At 36.6% G+C, this 19,983-nt stretch overlaps 1 pseudogene; it reads right to left on the reverse strand.

Moving 5' to 3' along the window:
* Positions 1-364: 364 nt before the first annotated feature.
* Positions 365-19,791, reverse strand: LOC121745229 (annotated as a pseudogene).
* Between the last annotated feature and the right edge of the window lie 192 nt (positions 19,792-19,983).

Here is a 19,983-nt window from a genome sequence, read left to right on the forward strand (position 1 = left end):
AGACGAAAGAAGTAAGCATGTGACATGGATTAATTGTGAATCTTTGGTGCAATCATACAAGCCAAATTATTGGTTAAATCTCTACTTAATTTACATTGCCTCCGATACGAAGAATGAAACAAAATTGGGTGTGGAAGACAAGAAAGATGTATTACTCCCTCGTCTCATAATAGATGTCACACTTTCCTTTTTATTTTCTCCCACATAAGATGTCATATTTCTTTTTTTAGAAAAAATTTTCTCTCACATTAATATAAATATATTACTTTCTTTCTCCACTTAATACATAAAATAACATCTCCTAAGATCTCGTGCCAATACCAAATGTGTCATCTTTTATGGGATGGAGGAAGTATAAGATACGTGGTTTAAAGTTGGACTATACCCCAATAAGTGATGAATTATACATAGGCACAAATTAAATGAAATGACATTATAATGATTTCATACAATAAGGCATTTCTATACACAAGTAAAATATTGTCTCAACATACGCTATAATGAATGCTAAATAACATTTTCACACACAAGTAGATTCGACTTGTATTCATCTTGGTTTGGATTTCTAAATGTAGAATCCGAGTGATTTTCTTCAACTTTCATCCAAAGCTTACATTCTGATATAGATCACAGCCATTTGGCTTGTAAGATCCAAGACACACTTTCTTGGAGGAGCTGAAACTTCTGATCCACCGCCACATTCTGGAAAGTCTGCATTTTGTTGCAGAATTCAGCTGAATCTTCCTTGCAAGCAAATGATCCAGCGCACGAGCAATGATCGGCTAAATGTGCAGCTTTGACCTGATTGCACTTGAGGCACACTAGGTCTTGAAGGTGGTACAGCCTTTCCCTCTGCCGAATAATCTGGAGGAGAGCATTCTCAATCACTTCACGGTCGTAAGCTTGCCCGCATTGAGCCACACCACAACACCATTCCTGGCCGATTAATCCCTTGTCACGGCACAGATCTAGGTCCCTGCAGTCGTTGCAGTAACTGCATACAGAATGCTGTGAATTAGAAATTTGTAGCATTAACACTTATATGGAACATAAAATATCAATGAGCACAGAAAAGGCAATGTTTGATTTTATGTAGTTGTCTTCTACGAAAAATCAAGCACCACGAGGTCCACGACATGAAAATCAATAAACAACGTTTCTGTAGGTAATGTAAATTAGAAGAGACTAAGGACAGACCATACAACACCAGTCATTTTTACCTGCAAATGACATTTGGTAAAGTTAAAGATGTCTGTAGATTCTGAAATTCAGCCTCAGGAGCGAATTCTCTTACACGTACCAATTTCAGAAGATTCCTTCTCATGACCTATCCAAACCAAGAAAATAAATTAATTAAACACAACATTTTTGGTCTACAACAAGCAAAGAATTACCAGTGGAGCTACATATCCTATGTGCCCTTCAGCATGTATGAATATGTAAAAAAACAATCTGACTTGTTTAGTTAGAGATAATGTTACAGAGAGTCTATACCAGGATTTCATGCTGAACATTTTGGTCAAGTGCCAAAACAGCACAGACATACTTAATAAAATCTAGAGCGGCATCTCCCTTTTGGACATTGGTTGAAGAATGCGAACTTTCAGGAGGATCAATCTCAGACTGGTTTCTTCCTTTTATGTGAAGATGTGGATCACATACAATTTTGAGAAGTTTGTCTGTAAAGTCAGATGCAATCTGTAGAACACAGAATTTGATTATCAAGCAATAAATTATACCCCCACCGTTCTTAAAAATAGACAAATTTGTAAATGACACGGGTTTTATTGTGCAATTGGTAAAGTAAGAGATAGAGGGGGAAAGGGTAGTGGATTGTGGGGTCTACATTAAAAATGATGTGTATGATTATTAGTTGTTGAAAACTTTCCATATTTAGACTTAGTCTAATTTTTTGAGGGGACTGCCCAAAATGGTAAAACTAGTCTATTTTTGGGGACGGAGGGACCCGAGGAATTACCTTTTTCTTCAGAAACTCTGTTTTCTGTGATTCAAGAATCTCAGCAGTAGCAGCTGTGATTGATGGAGTGCACAGGTCTTCCATGCCAGATGCTCGTTTCGCTGCTTCTTCTTGTGCAAACTTCCATGGAAAATACAAAAATTCTGATACAATTAAGATAAAGTGATCCTGCACAAAAGGCAAGCAGTTGATTAGGGTGCAATGAGTATGCAGCTGATACTAATTGTGGAATTCATTTAATAAAGACAAAGGCAGTGTCTTTGCCAGACTAAACAGCTATAGAATATTTTCATATGAAAGGAGGTTCAAAGAATGGTAAGGGTAGAATATTAGCTAAGGCCATTTTTCTGGTCTGATGTATCTGTGGTGTTGTTAACAACATTTGTATCAACATTGTGAAGCTGCTAAACTGTCCACACTGTTTGTGGCTAATATCTATTTCTTTATTTTTCCTTTGGGGCTTTGAGTAAGCTTTGACGCAAAACAATCTTCAGAAGTGAAGAGGATAAAAGGGACAATTTGATCTTAAAAAAGATAAAGAAGTAACCTTCACATGGATGATTAGCCTACCTGAGTTACTTTTGTCAGGTTTTCTGCTATGGCCCAGTTGGAGACGATTTCTACTTGCGAGTCAGTGCACACACTTTCTGCAACAGCACTAGTACATTCTTCTGTGGATCTATCTTCTGATCTAGCTTGAATTCCACCATAGTTGTACTAAGGTTGAAAAACAAGAGGTTGGCAATGAAAATAATGTACCAAAAGTAAAGGGGAAAGGATAAAACAAATAAAGTTTGTATAGGTGTCAGAAATTAGTAGTTCGTTTTTTTTATTAGATTTTGACAATAAAACCCTTTTGCGTGTTGGAAATGCTGGATATGACACTTTCCATGTGCCTAATGACTTGGTGACATACAAATGCTTAAAACCATTGTCCAAGTCTTGGTTCTATTAGAAGTATCTAGTTTTATCTCTTTTTTTAATAAGTGTATTAAGTGCGAAGATGAGCTATAACAGTTATATTCTTCTCACGTAACCTAAGACTACACTTAGCAGATCTCTATTCAGGTGAATAAACTGATAAGTGTAGAAAAGAGAAAAACACTCCATAATCAAATCAATAATATTACAACAATCAATAAAAGCTGTATCATGATATTACAGTACTAAAATAGAAAATTTTTGGTTTTCAACAAACTAAGAAGGGTTGTTTACCTGATCCATAAAGAGTAGGGAATGCCAAAACTGGAAAGGTTCAAGTTCAATCCACTCAAACAAGTCCCTGCTATAAAGAAAGTTTGAGATGACATGCACCACCCAAGAAAACAACCCACATAGAAGTGGTCAAAATACACAACTGGCCAACCCAGCCACTTCCCTCCAACAAACATACTTGCACAAAGATAATAAGTCACCAAAATGCATGTTGAGACGAACCTTGTCTGCAGAGTTTTAAGTACACTACCACAATAAGCTTTTGCTGCAGATAGATCTGACTTTCCGGTGTCAATTATAATTCTGCTGAAGCTTGCAAATACAATTGTTGCACCTAATTTGCGGAACTCTGCCAGAAGCAAAGCAAACACCTTTTGCATAACCTGGCAGTGAAAATATCATCTATTTACTAAGTAGAAATTAATTGAACGCCTTATGAGTTGGACAAACATGCTTTCAAAAATTGAAGTATGTGATATAGCATAGATTCTCTCTCATGTGCAACCCATCACATTTCTTTATCAATTGGAGAAGTAAAACTTATTTCCCTTTTAGAAGAGATCACCTTATGAAGCATGCGATGGAGAGCTGGGTCATGAAGTTTGGATACTGGACTGCAAATTGTGAAAGGAGGTTAGTAAAACAATATTATATGCACAGAAATAAACTTGAGTGAAAAACCTGCAAAGCCATCGGTAGAGATGCTGTAATACAGCATCTGCAAACACATTTCCTGATGTAACTGCGTCAGCAAGGCATCTCTGGATTAATTGCTTCAGAGCACGAAATGCAGGAGCACAGGAAATTTCCTCATCATAACAATATTGTTTCTCTGTATTAGATGAAGTTGAATTCATATCCTGATCGAAACCAAATAATGCTCCTCCTTCCATTTCATTCACTTGGTTACTTTTGAGAGAGCATTGACAGTTAGGTGATGAATCTAAAAAATAAAGACACAGATTACTTTAATAATGGATAGAAGGGAGAAAGGAGAAAACAGAAGAAAAGGAGGGAGAATGAGATACGAGAATTATACCTTAAGCTCAATTGTAACTTTCCTATATGCACCAGGGTAAGTGAGGATAGGTTGATTGACCTGGTTACAGAGATCATTATAAACTCCCTGATCACTAACAATGGAGCAAGTATTTTCCTGCGGCCACTGGCCAGTACAAAAAATGCCAGGCCCAACAAAATATACTCTCATTCTGAAGTCTAAATAACTTACTTCATCTATAAAACACGGTACATCTTCAGCAGTGCCTCCCAAGTCTGGGAAGCCATTATCAGATATCCACAGAACCTGTTGGATCAAATTCCATGCCAATGAAAGCACGCCCAGGGTGAAATATATAAGGCCGCAAGTGGCTCATTACATCTTTTGATTTTTACTTTAGGTCGGAAGGAAAGTAAATCTCAACAAATAAAGAAGTAAAAACCTGTTGCTGATCACGCAAAGCTCTTGAGAAAAAAATATCAGCAGTGTGCATGAGCCAGTCAACTTCAAAATTTCCTAACGGAACCTGTTTATATATGATTATCTTCATAAAAAACTGGAAAATAATATAATAAAGTACAGCATATATCAAGTAATAAGTGCAGCAGCGTTTACATGGGCATATCGTGATAGTGTAACTCTCTCATTCAACCATTGTGACGAAGCAGCACATCGTTGTAGTCCAATTTTTGCAGCAATTACTTGCCAACCAATAGCCTGATAACCAAAGAATTCAGCAATACGTTAGTACTTGGTACAACAATAAATCAACACATAAATAAAACCCATAAACCTTAATGTAACACTCAGATTCACCTGATATTTGCTATCACGAGCATTGGAGGGTATGGTTACACAAGGAAAGTCTTCCAGAGACCGAATGCCAGACTTCAATAACTGAATATTAGGGCACTCTATAACAGCGATTACAGGTCCATGATGCCGATGTCTGCCAAAGAAATTACACAGAGGGTAATTGTCAAATCATACATGCCACATAATTAGTAAAAATACGTCAAAGAAAAGTTCAGGAGAATATTAGCAAATTTAAAGCCCAAATATCCTGTTGGATCAGTCATTTTTCGGTTTCAGTACAGTTATACCAGTTTAGTTGTACCGCTGGGTCAGTTAAATTTAGTCCACAGTTGGCGACCCGCCCAATTGGTGATAGGAGTGGCCCATTAGACTTATATACTGATTCAAGTCCTCCCTTTACATGCATGTGGGACATTATTATGTTATTTTTGTTTCATTTGCCAACACCAACTATTATATGGAGCTGAGATTTTGTAAAGTATGAGAGTGACCTGTATTCGGTTATCATCCTCTGCAAGTTTCCTTGAGCATCTTTGACATGCCCAACATAATCCACCTATGAGAAAGTGCAAGAACATGATAAAACAATTAATATATTATTAAGAAAAAATGCATCAATAATCAAAATACCTTGAAAGTATTGTCCTCATTTATAGTAGTTTGCGTGGATAATGCTTGGCTAGCTTCACGAAATTGTCTATCTAGCATTTGAGATGACAATTCCTTACTCTGGAAAGGACTGACTACCACAACAGCTATTTGGCTTGATGCAGGAAAATATGTAACAAAAATGGCTCGGCTGTCACAGATGCTGAAGAAAATTGAATGCCAAAATATTTAGTATATTTTGATAGCAACGATATTACCTTAACTATAGAAAACCTGGTTAATTAACTAGGAAATATAACTTGCTTCAACAACATATAGTACCTATGATACAAGTAGAAGAAATTATATGAATGCTCCAGATATGGGCACTCTGTTGTTGTCTTCATGTGCAATTCACTCAAACTCCAGCCATCTTGGAAGTTTCTTTTTTTGGCTGATTTGTCCACTTTACAGACACAACCAATCTGAAGGATGGCATTAAACTCCGGTGGAATCTTGGTTTCATATATTCCCTGAGAAGTTTCACATTCTTATCATCATAAATTCATAATCTGAAAGTAAAATCCAGACTAGCTCTATGAGTGGGCAAATATGGTTAATGTAGATGTCTTGAATCTCCAACCCCACCACAACTTGAGGAATGAGATTAAAAAACAGCTCTACTGAAGCATGTGACTGATATTATGTTGTCATGACTACAAGGGAAGTTCTCACCGTCTTCTTTCTAGACAATGCTAAATGACATAAGGAGGAAATGGAAACAATTTCTACGTTTACTATGAGGATATCATTACTGTTAAAACTCTTAAATCGTGTCCCACATCGACTTGGTGATGATCCTAGCTCCTCTATATAAGTATGGATAACCCTCCCCCTTATAAGGCCTTTTAAGGGGTGAGTGGCCCATTTCTAATATGGTATCAGAGCGGGTCCAAGTCGATGATGGATTTTATCTCTTTATTCTTCTCTTGCCTACCCACGAGATGGAAGTCCGATGATTCATTCCGGCCCACACGCGAGGGGGCGTGTTAAAACTCTTAAATCTTGTCCCACATCGACTTGGTGATGATCCTAGCTCCTCTATATAAGTATGGATAACCCGCCCCCTTATAAGCCCTTTTAAGGGGTGAGTGGCCCATTTCTAATAATTATCATTGAGAGTTGGATGAAAAAAGTGGTTGCAATTGCAACTATTTAACGTTAAGTTTTATGCATGGTCTAAGTTGGTAATGAAGCCATACAACAAACTTGAAGAGTGGAAAGTGTGTTTTCTTTTGATATAACAGAAAGCTTACTGCAATGTGAAATGGGCCATACTATGAGACAACTGCAAGTATCACATCAAGACTACTTCAGTGTAATTGACTCCTTTAACTATGAACTCACTATATGATCTGCTGAAAATGTAAAAAATTTATCTCCCTATAGCAGTAAGTGTAGAAATGGGGAAATATGATGTTAGAGAAATTCATTAAGTCAAGAGACCTCAGAAGTTTCAAAGTGAAGACAAATTGTGCGTATTAGTATTAACATCTTGCACTGCAGTTATCCAGACAAGTACTTGAAGAAGCTAGCAGCATATCACTCTGGGCTAGAAAAAAAGATACCTCAACTTCAGGATCTGCAAGGTGAGCGGCTAATTTCTTGCTTTCGGTCCTAAATTGGTCTTCATCAATTATTACCTTTAAATAAAAATGCAACGTTAAACTACAACTTGATTACTTAAAGGCTGGTTTCTGTGATTAGAACAACTCATCTACACTTTAGAAGGTGTACCTCAATAAGGTTGTAGCTTTGGTGTCCGTGGGGAAGAATCTTGTTTACACGCCTTCCAGGGAATTCTTCTGTTACAGGGGCCTTAGAGTTCAGGTAGAATACTCTGGGAACTAATATGGGGATCTTACGCATTGCTCCTTCTACAACTACCCAAGCAAAAAATTGGCCATGCTGTCCACTTGGTTCGAGCTGAATGATCTGAACAAAAAGAAGAATCACAGTCAGCTCTCTATGGAGGAAAATACAAAGCAACTGAAAATTTACAAAACAAATTATTCTTAAAAAATGCATCACCTGCCAATGGCAACGGGTGAGCGCTAAGTCATGCCTCTGGAAATAGGAATTAACCCCAACTCCACCTAGAGCATGTTTGTTATTTGCAGAGCCACCGGGAACCTCCACATCATTTACAAGGTTTAATCTGGGAAAGTAAAAGTTAACAAACAAAAATTAACAGTGGTTTAACATAGAATTGAAGTATCCTATTATGAAAATGTTATAGAAACAATTATTTAAATGCATTAGATATGATGACGAATACCGTTGGCGTTTCCTTTTTTCCCGAGTCCCTCTCCACTTTCTCTTCCTTGACTCCAACCATCCTTGATAGTCGACAACTCTATCGATAGTCTCTTCAGGAGCCTTTTGCAATGGATGAGTAGACTGATTTTGTCCAGTTTGTATATCATTTTGCTGCATACTCCCCCCAAGACTATTCGTTTCAACTCGATGCTGTTCATTATGGATCACGTATGAATGAACAATAGGTTGAGGTCTCACAGGAGGAGTTTTTCCAGATCTAAAGTCTTCCATGTCTGTAATATTCTGTACATCTATAGTGTGACCATTAGCATGAGGATAACCGCTCAATCCAACGGCATCATCTTTTTCTTTTCGGTTGAAAATATCAACCAACTTCCGCTGGCGAAACTTGTCATCTTTTTCTTTAACTTTCTTGTGCAACCAATCAGGATGGATAACCCTTGGGACAGGGTTTGCAACCTGGAAATTATGAGACTGCAGTTCAGTAAAGGTAGGGGGGTATAAAAAGGGAAATAAGCTACCCAGCAGCAGTAACTTGCGTGACCTTTTGCATGGCAGCTGGGATTGTGATAATTTTTTGAATAGCTGAACTAAGCCTTTGTTTGTAGTATGACCAATCAATGATTGACCGGATGCCAACATCTGATGAGACTTTGCACCACTTCTTCACATAAAACTTCATAATTTCTGTAATGCATTTTCATACCAGCTAAGCACTTATTTTCTGTTGATATAAAATTAGAAAAAAAAAAAGCAAGAGAGAGCTGTATAAATCAAACCTGGTTCAGTCTCAAAAATTGCAACAGGAACAGCACGTTCACTTACCGGGGTTCCCTGTTCAATGTGGTGTGTCAATAATCTTTTAAGCCAATAATGCTGTATCAAATTGCACTGGAACCAATTCTTGAGTGAATGCTATTCTTTAAAATTAATCAGTATCTATCCAAAAGCACATTAGAATATTGTATTGCATTCAGACCAATTCCTGACTAAATGGCTAAATGCTCTTCTTATTATCCTTCCAAAGAAGCTAAATTTATTGAAGAGAACAAGAAACAGGACTGGTGGTGTTGATAGCCATCTCATAGTATTAGGAATTATATACCTTAGGTTCACAAGCAACAATATATTGACAGCGCAATCCTTTATCTTTAACCATAGCATCCCCAAGGAAATCAGCTAAGCGCTTTGCTGTGGTTACTGGGCATGACTTTTGTTGCCCATAATCTGCTAAGGACTTGCTCATTGTACTTGATTCTGATATATAATCAAGCAATTCGCTATCTGTGACGTCCTCTCCTTGGTTCTGTAATTATAAGATATTTAAGATGATTAAATCTCATGGAAATGCAGCTAAGAGTTCTTAGTCATACAAGAAAGGAAATACATAGTTTCTGGTGAAGAGAGTCAAAATAAAAGCTACAGAATATCTTCGAGACAATCTTTGCTGTACTCGAAAACATGTCAAACATACTCCAAAGTCCAAAGTACTTTTCAAAATTGCCTACTCTCAAAGGAAATGCTTTCTACTATTCAGAGCAAGCTAAAACGTCAAAAATAGAAAGTAAGGTAACCATTCCGTTCCATTTTCTCCAATGGTGCGAGTTAGACTGAGATAAAACTAATCAATAATCATGTTGCCAATGGGATATTGCAGTCTTGCATATGTTAAAGGAAGTCACCATCAAACTAAGTAACATACATCAAGAAGGTCAAGCCAGCGATTTGCAACAGCAGCAACAGCTGAATAACACTCTTCTAAGGTTGACCCTCGAAGGAACTTATCAAAAAGCTCCGCCTACAAAAAATAAAAACAATTTAGATAATAAAAACCTAGGTACTAGAATACTGATAAGGATAAATTACCACAAAAGCATAAACATGGGTGATATAAATAGGCAAAAAAATTTGTTAGCTCTTCAAATGTCACAGCATGGGGCACTGCCTGTTACAGAATTACCTGGAAAACTTTGATAAGCTTCAGCTCGCCTCTTCGTTTGATCTCAAAACCCTTGAGTTCAGCTAGGGTACCGTCATCATTGAAAACTGCATACCTTTTCTTAATCAAAATCCCTTCCTCCTTGGAAGCTGGTATAATCATTGCCTATATGTATAAGATTACAGATGTTCTTCAGCAATCAGTAATATAAGAAAAGTTAACAGACAAAGTCACCGCCGAAAGCACAAATGTACAGCTGTCATGCATTTACTTGGCATCACCTTATATGGCCCATCGACCTCAAACTCAATTGAGCATTCACTATGTGTTGTATATGTCTTACTGAAAGGATCTTTTAGATTCTGCAAGAAGCAGTAGATGATTCTTGTGTTAGTAATATGACATTTAATTCTCCTGCCCAACGTTAATGACAAACCATTTGAAAATTACAAAGTTACGTCGGAACTAACTGGAATACAAAGGGAAGGTTTATTTACTAACCTGGTATTGATCATTGGTGTTGTTTCTAGCCACATCGACATTTAGCATGACACATGGATATGAAATTGTCAGCTTCTTCTTTGAGTCTCTGATAATATATTGCAAAAATGTGGTCAGAATATCTTCAAACAACATTAGCACATGAGAAAAATACTATCAAAACATAAACAATAACAATAACAATAACAACTCAATCATCATGTTGCAACTTCAGTTTATCGTTATCCACATAGACTGAAAAATCAAATGGGTGAGTGGTGAATATATAAAAGGCAGCCAAGCATTTCTGCTACTAAAACGCACTTTGTCTTGAATGTGAAGTTCTCTGGGAAAGATCCAGGTAGACAACACCAGATACCATCAGTGTCTAACTCAAGAGGCCTCCCAATTCTTTCAACTAGTAAGCGTGCATTCTGAATTATTTTAGCTCCGGTATATGTAACGACCCCAGCCATTTCCATTGAATACCATCTTGCCCCTCTGGCAAATTTAGAATTTCACCAAGACATTTAAGAACACATAAGATTTATATGAAAGATAGGACTTTAATAACATGGAAGTCTAACAACATACTTGCGCATAACATATCCATAGAAGGAGTTGAGAATGCACTTATGGGCAAGTTGCAGTGAATCATAAAGCACAACCATGTCCTGAAAAAGTAATGCCGTCAGAGTTAGTCTTACTTCCACAACAGCCTTACATTATTGTAAACTGGACCAAGAGAGATTAATACTTGTGCTTCCTGGATTCTGATAGAGTTTCCACTGGCTTTTGCTTCTGACAACTTTCCCTTCCAAACTTTATTAAGCCCTTTGTATTCATACCTTCTATCTCGAAAGCTAAACCAAACAACAAAAAACAAAAGAGAACAATCTTGAGTATGGCCATTTGGCTTGAAATTTCCAACTTACAGTTAATAAGGATGTGAAAGCTCCTCAAAGGGTCCATATGAAATAGTGGATTGAAAGTGTCAAAAAGAATCATGACAATATTTTAGACACCTACCTGCGGACAGTGTCAACATAGAATGGGTTTTCGCGCATGCAGATCCCTGCTTCTCGAACTTCAGTAATAGGTTTATCCAATACCCTTTTATATGCCTAAAAGATGGAGAAAACAGTATAAACTCTGTTTCAAGCACTTGCTGTTATAAATAAAGGATGTGGGAAATGATATAGACATACCTTTTGGCAGTACTTTTTTAGTCGCTCCTTTAGTCTCACTTGTTGTTCTGCTTTAGGCAGGTCAAGGAAAGAGTTGGATAATTTTCCATTCATGCCATCAACAAACTCGGACTCAATTTGCCTCTTTATATGATAATAATCACTGTAGCAACATAATCAACTGGATTGATTGAAAAATAGTCATGGCAGTTTTATGTTTAATTAACTAAATAATAGAGGAATACTAATCAAACCTTCTCTTTGCCATGTATGTCTCTCCACGCCAAACCCATTCAAGCGTCCTAAGGCAATTTTTTCCAGGACGATTAAAATCGCATGCAGTGCATATTTCATCCGTGACAATTGAAGGTGGCTACAATTTGAGAGTGAAGAAACATAAGTAATACAGCATGTTAAGTCCAATGCCATCTCGTAATATGGACATATTATGGCTTACATGTACATATCAGCCTAAATGAACTTAAATTAAATTATATGCTGACTATTGTTGCATGAATCCATCAAGCGGAAACTTTCCCGTGACTCTTGAGCATAGCACCCACACAGTCAAGTAGAGATCATATACTGTAGTTATATTGCAATAAAATATTGGAGACTTCATTTACCAGACAGAAGCTTCAAGACTTGGAAGCTTCGGAAATGGCTTATTGCCCCCATAAGCAGTAACCAAAAATTCACAAAAAGAAATGCTTGGTTTGAATTTCATGGAACAGTACTACCTATTTGGTCATGGATCATGTTCAGATCATCAGATGATAGGATCATGTTGAGATGATAGGATCAAATGTGGTTTGATATGTGCATCTATGTTTTCTCCTTTGTGTATAATACTCTAAATTGCAGTACAAAGTACAAAGTGAAGTTCATAATGAGAGATGTGATATATGATTACCTGAAGCCTGTTTGTTAAAATGATGTTTGGATACATAGCAGCAACATCAAGATGATATATGAGAGGAAATTCTTCACATATTGGGTAATCTCGCAGTTTCATTAGCTGCACATTGAAGGAGAGAAGCAACCAAAACTTAGCAAGTCACATGGATACAGGCTATGCATTTGTTACAAACTTGAATATGATGATAAGAAGAGATTTGAGGAGATTTAAACAAGCACATATTTGTCATACACACTAATAATACATGCATTTTACTACCCACATGCGCACAATATTCATATTCAGGTTTGCATATACAACCCTCTCAATTTGCACTATTTGGATATTTTCGTCTACTAGATCATGCACAACTACCAAGGTATGTTTGTAAACTTGGGGCAACATCTATTTTTTTATGAAGAAAAATGGATACAATGTAATTCCAAATAATATTGAGGCTTTTGAACTTCTCCTTCAAAACCCTTTTTTTTTCTTTTTGCATGATCAATTATATTGGACACATAAGGGCATATTGAATACTCTCTATCTGCACTGGGCACTGGGCTTTTTGCATTGACTAGTTCAGATGGTGATCAGCAAAAAAAAGGGAGAAAGGGGTTACAGTTCAGATCATACGGTCAAAAAAGAAAAATAGCTCAGATGAGATAAACTTCTCCCCTTGGATAAAATTAAATATAAAGATGAAGCAAAGGAAACAGTCTAATATCTGTGCTTTACATAATTAGTTGATCAGAAGCATTCTTCACATGGACGGAAGAGGCTACATTACCTTTTCACAAATGGCATTCTTAACTTCATCATAATTTGTAACTGATTCCAGATCCATCTTTCCTTCCACTATGATAGCATATTGCAGGTCCCGATCTAGATTGTCTATTAATTGCTGTAAGGATAATTCATTCTTACTTCAGTACGTTACAAGGAAACTTTTCTTGCAGGTTACAAGCCTTTGCAGACTAAAAAATTGAGCACAGATCATCCAACATCAATAATCGACTTCCTAGCATGTTTTCCTTCAACATTATATATGTATAATGTATAACAACATTCTAAATAGGAACAGTTAGCAGCCAAATCAGTAACTTTAATATTCAATCATATGTATAAGATTTTGAAAGCATTCAACTTCGTAATATATTTTGATTTTTTTGACTTTGGGGCGGTGCTTGAACCCTAGACCTCTCTGTTATAGTGTTATGACAGGAAAGACACATTCAACATGTCTAAGATATAGTGTATGCTGAGGTATTGCCTTATTCAGAATATGTGAGAAAATGATGTTTAGGATTCCAAAATTGATGGTACAGATTGTCGTTCATGATATGCACCAGATAAAAGAATTGCACTGTTTCACTTAAGATTGCTCCAACTTTTGCTGACGACCTTCTAATACACAGCTGCTGTAACAAAATAACACATATATTTTATTTAATACTGAGATAGATGATTACCTCATAAGCAGCTGGATCGAGTTTGAAACTTGTTGGAAGGTCAGATCTAAAAACTCCACTTTCTAGGCACTCCACATGGCCCCCAATGTATGTCTCACTCTCAAGGAGTTGATTGTGGTAAAATTTCTCCGGATCAGATTGGTGCTTATTAGGACAAATAACATTTGCTTGGTATGCCTGCAAGAATAAAAAGGCAAAGAACTAAAAGGTATCACCATACGTAGTTTAAAAGAGGCCAACGGAGCTAAAATAGCTTATCTGATGTTTCCTGTTATGTGATTTCTTTCCTTTACTCATTGTTGGAAAACATTATAGAACATGGAGAAGCTAGAAGGCTCACAAGACAAATAATGCAAAGCATAAACCCAGTGAATGAAGAACAAAGCTTGTATGCACTTGAAAGCATCAATGACCCACAGTTCCAACATAAAATATAATGTATAGCGCTTCAATGATTCACCTGAACCATGAGAAGCATTTCACAAAGTGTCCCACTTCCTTTTCGTAAAACTTCGTCTGGTTGCATGGGAATTATGGTTGCCAAGGAGAAAATAAAGGGGTGTACATATGTCATATATAGGTAGTAGGTAGAAACAGCATCAGAAACAGAATATGATGCCATCATCTGCAAAGTTACAACAATGTAAACCATGAGATGGTTAGTGGAGTATCCCACATGAAACATCATAATGAAAGCAGTAAAAGGTCAAGTAAAGATCATGATTAAGTTAAAAAGAAAGTAGAACTAATGAAATAAAGAACAGTTAGTTCATCCTGATAATTGTTTTCAGGACGGAAAAATGAGGGATCCTTGATTGTGCCTCCATTGTTATTTTGGGGTTGGAGGGCAAAATACACCAAATACCAATAGGCCAAAAGAAACAATGCCAGTGCCAGTTCTTCTAAGAAATTAAATGCAAAAAACTTTAGTAGCACTTCAAAGGTATCCATGAGAGTTTCATGTTATCCCAAGTCTCTAAGATTTGTTTGACTGATAATGGTAGGAGCATAGGTGGATGAAGAGTGATAAGCCGTAGAGATCAGAGACAACAGCAAACCACCAGGAAAGTGACAGAAAAGGACTAGAAAATAATATAATACTATAAATTAATAGAAAATGATTACTAGATAACGCCTTTGAAAAGGCCACACTTTCAAGGAGGCAACACACCGGCAACACATAGCTTGCGCTCGAAAAACTCAACTAAATTTATGGACACTTAAAACTGATAAACGTAACCCTATTATAAACCCTACTAAAGACTCCAACTTGAAATAAAAGTCTAACAAAATAAAGATCTTAAACATGCTCAAACTAGGAAAATACAAGCTACTAACTAAAGACTCCTAAAAGATCAACTCAAAACAACTAAGGATGGTAAACTAAAGATAAATAATGGCAATTATCTAAACTAATCCACATATGATCATCTCAGATCAACCAACTAACATGTGCAAAACCATGCCTTCACTGTTATTAACAACACATTTGCCTTGACAATGGTGGCTGTTGTTGACCAGTGATACTGAGATAATATATAATTTATCTTTTTAGACCAGTTCCAAACCAATTCTCTATTATAGAGCAGCCCCGGAACAGATGGGAACCTTGTTTTGAAAAACATGAAGTCCTATTTGTTGACTGGAATTTATTGAAATCCGCTTTGCGTAATTACCATTTAATCTTAACTTTGAGCATTAACAGTCAACCATATAGGTTCGAGGAATCACTGTCAATCAGTAGTTCACCTTTAACCCGAAGAGCGTGAGACCTTTATGAAAGGAAGTCACTATTAAGCTGCTCAAGAGTTCTGTATAATCGCTTAGTTGATTGCATGATACATTGATACGACAGCTTTGACGGTTGCAGTCTGCAGCTTATACAGTTGCATGCACATGTATTGTGACTGAGTGTGTTGTCTAGTATCAGCCTCCAGAACAGAAGAAGAAGGTTCCACCAAACATACCGCCTACTTCTGAACCTAGTAATTCTCCTCTATTTAAAGATGAGTCTAAGCTAGTTCTGATATTGTTTGTAAATTTATATTGCTCAAGCTGAAAAACAAGCTCTATCATCAATGATTTTCTCCAATTAATACTTTACAATAGTGTACATACCTGCGGCCTTTCTTTTGCAAAGCGAACCATGTCCTCAGGATTGACTTCTAAAGGATCGTAGCCCAATTTAGCTTTCGTAACAGACTGAAATATGAAAGTTAATATTATAATCTAGTTTCTAGACATAATATGGAAAGAAGATAAATCACATGAGTTACACGATTCAAATTCATCAGAATCACATGATGCATTGTTTGAACTGGATAAACACGAGATGAAATCCTAGAACCATTTATGAGCACAGAAACAATGGAGAAGAGTCATTTTAACTATGCCTAGTTAAGAATCAGAATACTTGCATTTTTAGCTATTCCATGATCTGAAAAAAATCCCATGGCTGAAGCCATTATGTTATAAAAGGGAAAATAAGGGAATAAAACAATAGTTCAGTAGTTGAAAGCTGGAAGAGAATGACGTCTGCAAGGTAAGTAACTAAAAGCAAGAGGGATAATACTAATTATAAATGTATTAGATGGAAAATCATACGAAAATTGAAAATTAAAAGCAAGAGGGAAGAATCTAAAACCAGAAGTTGAATAAAGTAGTGGCACCTTTAAGCCTTGGCTTCCTTGAGGAAGATAACTATCACGTTTAACCCAAGCAAAACAATCCAGATGGCAAGCAAATTTGGCACGACATTCACCTTGAACTTTGTCACATCGAAATCCAAGTTCCTGCAGTTCATAAGTTACAAGAGAACCAGAGAAACAAGACATATAGCTTAGATTTTTCGTAAAGGGAAAATGAGCTTGCAAATAAATGGATGCAATAGCTACCAAGATTACACAGTCAAGCTGCTAAAATAAGGAGTAGATGTCGGTACTTGAATTTTATAGAACAGAAAATAAGTGATTTTCAGTTGTTCATGAGTACCAGTTAAACCTTTATAGAAGAGAAAATTTGAAATGCAAACACAGTAGCCAGTGATTTCTAATTTAATTATCTCCACAATCATGAAAGTAAGAGGACATAATGCAATACCATGCAACAGAAATATAGAGCTTCAAAGCGATACAAAATTCGGCATCCTATATTAATGATCCAATGTGTTAGTGGAAAAGTTTGACGACAGAATACTCTAAAAATGGAAAACTTTAGAAGTTTCATGTGGCTAGGCAGTGATACATCAGTGGAAAAGATTGATGGCAAAACTTCTGAAAACAGAAAAACTTAAGAAGTTTAATGTGGCTAGCAGTGACACATACTTCATTCATGTTGTAACCATGATGGGCTGCTCTGGTCTCCAGGAATGGCCAATCAAAAAAGTCTCCGTTGTATGTCACGTATATACCAGGCTTTACATCTTGCATATGAGCAAACCACAAGCTAAGTAGTCCTTTCTGCGATAATTCCCAGAGTCATAGATAATTAAAAATATATATATATACGTTTCAGATGTATAATAATATGTCATAAGCCATTAATACCTCATCTTTAACATTTTTCACTTTGAAGCAACCTTCGAACTCTGGTTTGGGAGTGTACTCCAAATCCTCTATATCCTCCCCAACACACTGCAACGATTTGCAAATATAACTAGTTGCCAGTTATAGCACATTCACATAAATTAATCACCTAACAAGCTAACTTGCGTAAAACGTGTTTTATCTTCACAAACTAAAACACTGCACTTGGACTAGGCTAAACTGTCGAAATGGGATCTTTGATCTAGTAGAGCAAGTTTGATGGTACTGCTAAAGAAATCACATTAAACAGATCCAAGTGATCAGGCTTATCTAATTTTAGTAATACAAACAGTAAATACGATCAGTCTTAAACAACAAGCTCAAGATAATAATCTAGTTAATTTGAACTTCTTGTGAACCAGTTTTCAACTCTAATAGAAGTTGGGTACTTTTATATGAAATGCCAATACAGAATATTTGGTTTTAAATTCCTTTCCAAAACTTTTTCAATTATAAGATTTTAATAACCACATTCCCCTCGGTCAACATCCAAATAAAAAAGGGAAGAGGGGGAATGGAAGCAAATATTTAGGTCTTGTCATATATATATATACCTCTCTATTAATGATGAGGTACCCTTGGCCATCAATCATGTATGAAATCATCATGATTGAATCATATTCTGCATCAGGAAATTTTAATGGCAGCTTTGTGGTCTCAATATCAAAAGCACAGACATGAACTTCTGCACGTTGCAACAGATCTGTTCTCCTCTCCACTATAACCCCAGAGCTGGACACACTTACATCATACCACTGTCCACACCTTATATCTGAATTATGTGAACTCAAGAATGTATTATGTGGGATATTTGTAAATTGTGAATTCACATAGAGAGTAATAGAGAAAATCACACATGTATACAGAATTACCTTTGTCAATTGCAAAGCGAACATGATAGGGTACATCAAATTCACGTAGATCATTGATACAATCTATGAAATCTTGGAGCCGTTGTTTGCTGCTCAATCAAAACTTCTGCATATTCAGACAGGGCTAATTGTTATGAATTTATCAAAAGAAGATAGGCATTACCTTTTCCCTGCCAATATGGACTCATATGCATCCTCGGCGTCCATCTTTGCTTTGTTTCTTTCAACAACATGAACAAGATCTTTCTTGACTTGCATCAGTTGTTGAACAGTATCAAAAGATATCTTTAAATAGCACTTGTGCAGACCAGACAGGTGATTTTTCTGTGACAATTGGAGTACTTCAGTACATAGTAATTTCAGTATATATTTATGCATACTCAAGCTCAAGTACATAAAAAAAGGTTATTTAATAACAGCATATGAAAATAAACATGTTTAACTAATGAAGATAAGGTAACGGGTAACTACAATTGAGCACCTAATATAATGGGAGAACAATAACAAGCAATGTGTGTATATCGAACATAATGAGGTAAGATGAGATAACATCAGTGAAAATATAATAGAGGTCGTCTTTTACTTACAAGATTAAGATCTTCCTTTTCTACAATTTCAATATCTGCAATTTGGCCCTCATAACGCCTTCTCAAATACGCCTCAACATCGGTTTCCATTTTTTCCTACGACAACATTATTGAAAACCCCATCATTGGGTAGTCAATCATAGGAGAGTTGCTCTACATAGAAATTTTATTTGTAGCATTTGAAGTGTGTAATACCCTACCTTGGTGGCAGCATAAAAATAAGGCCGAAACTTATACTTCGCCTTAAACATAGAACCATCCTGCACCAAAAACATTCAACATATATCAAAATGCAGGTGACAAACAACCAAATTCTCTTCCTGTCTTAAAAAAATAAACTTTTACCTGGCAGACAAAGTACAAATCGACGCAACTGTGCACCTTATTAGTTTCCCGGTCCTCCCAAGACGACTACATCAAAGAACCACATTAAATTATAAAAAATGGAATCGAATCAATCAAAAATGCATGTCGATTGAATTAAATCGATGATAAATTGGGGGAAATGGAGGATGCTCACAGAGGCGAAAGTAAGTAGCCAGCCGAGGCGCGTATCGCCTTCGGTGAAGAGATCATATCCGAGCTTGGATTCAAGCTGCTCCTCCGCATTTAGAATCAGCTGCTGCTTCTTTGAAATACGAGAATCCCACCGATCTTTGCGCCTATTGTCGCTGCCGTTCATCGTCTTTACAGGAAACTCGTATAACTCAACAGGAAAATTAATCAAGTAAATTAAAAGTGTGGAAACAAAATGTAAGAGGTAGAAGATGAAGATGGATTAGCAGAAAGAGAAGTTGAAAGCAGGATAATAGAGTGAAATGAGAGATGCGCCGCGACAGTGAGGGCAGAGGATCTGTTTCCCGCGCTCGAGTTTTGGCTTTTGAATTGACGGGATTGCCCCTGTTCGATTTTGGTAACTATCTTAACTGATAAGCCCGATAACATAGCTAATGGCCCATTACAAAAACAAACGGCATTTCACAGTCTTAACTGATAAGCCCGACTCGCCGGCAAGCTGCCTAAGGCC

Source organism: Salvia splendens, chromosome 8 (assembly GCF_004379255.2).
Source record: "Salvia splendens isolate huo1 chromosome 8, SspV2, whole genome shotgun sequence".
NCBI classification, from domain to species: domain Eukaryota; kingdom Viridiplantae; phylum Streptophyta; class Magnoliopsida; order Lamiales; family Lamiaceae; genus Salvia; species Salvia splendens.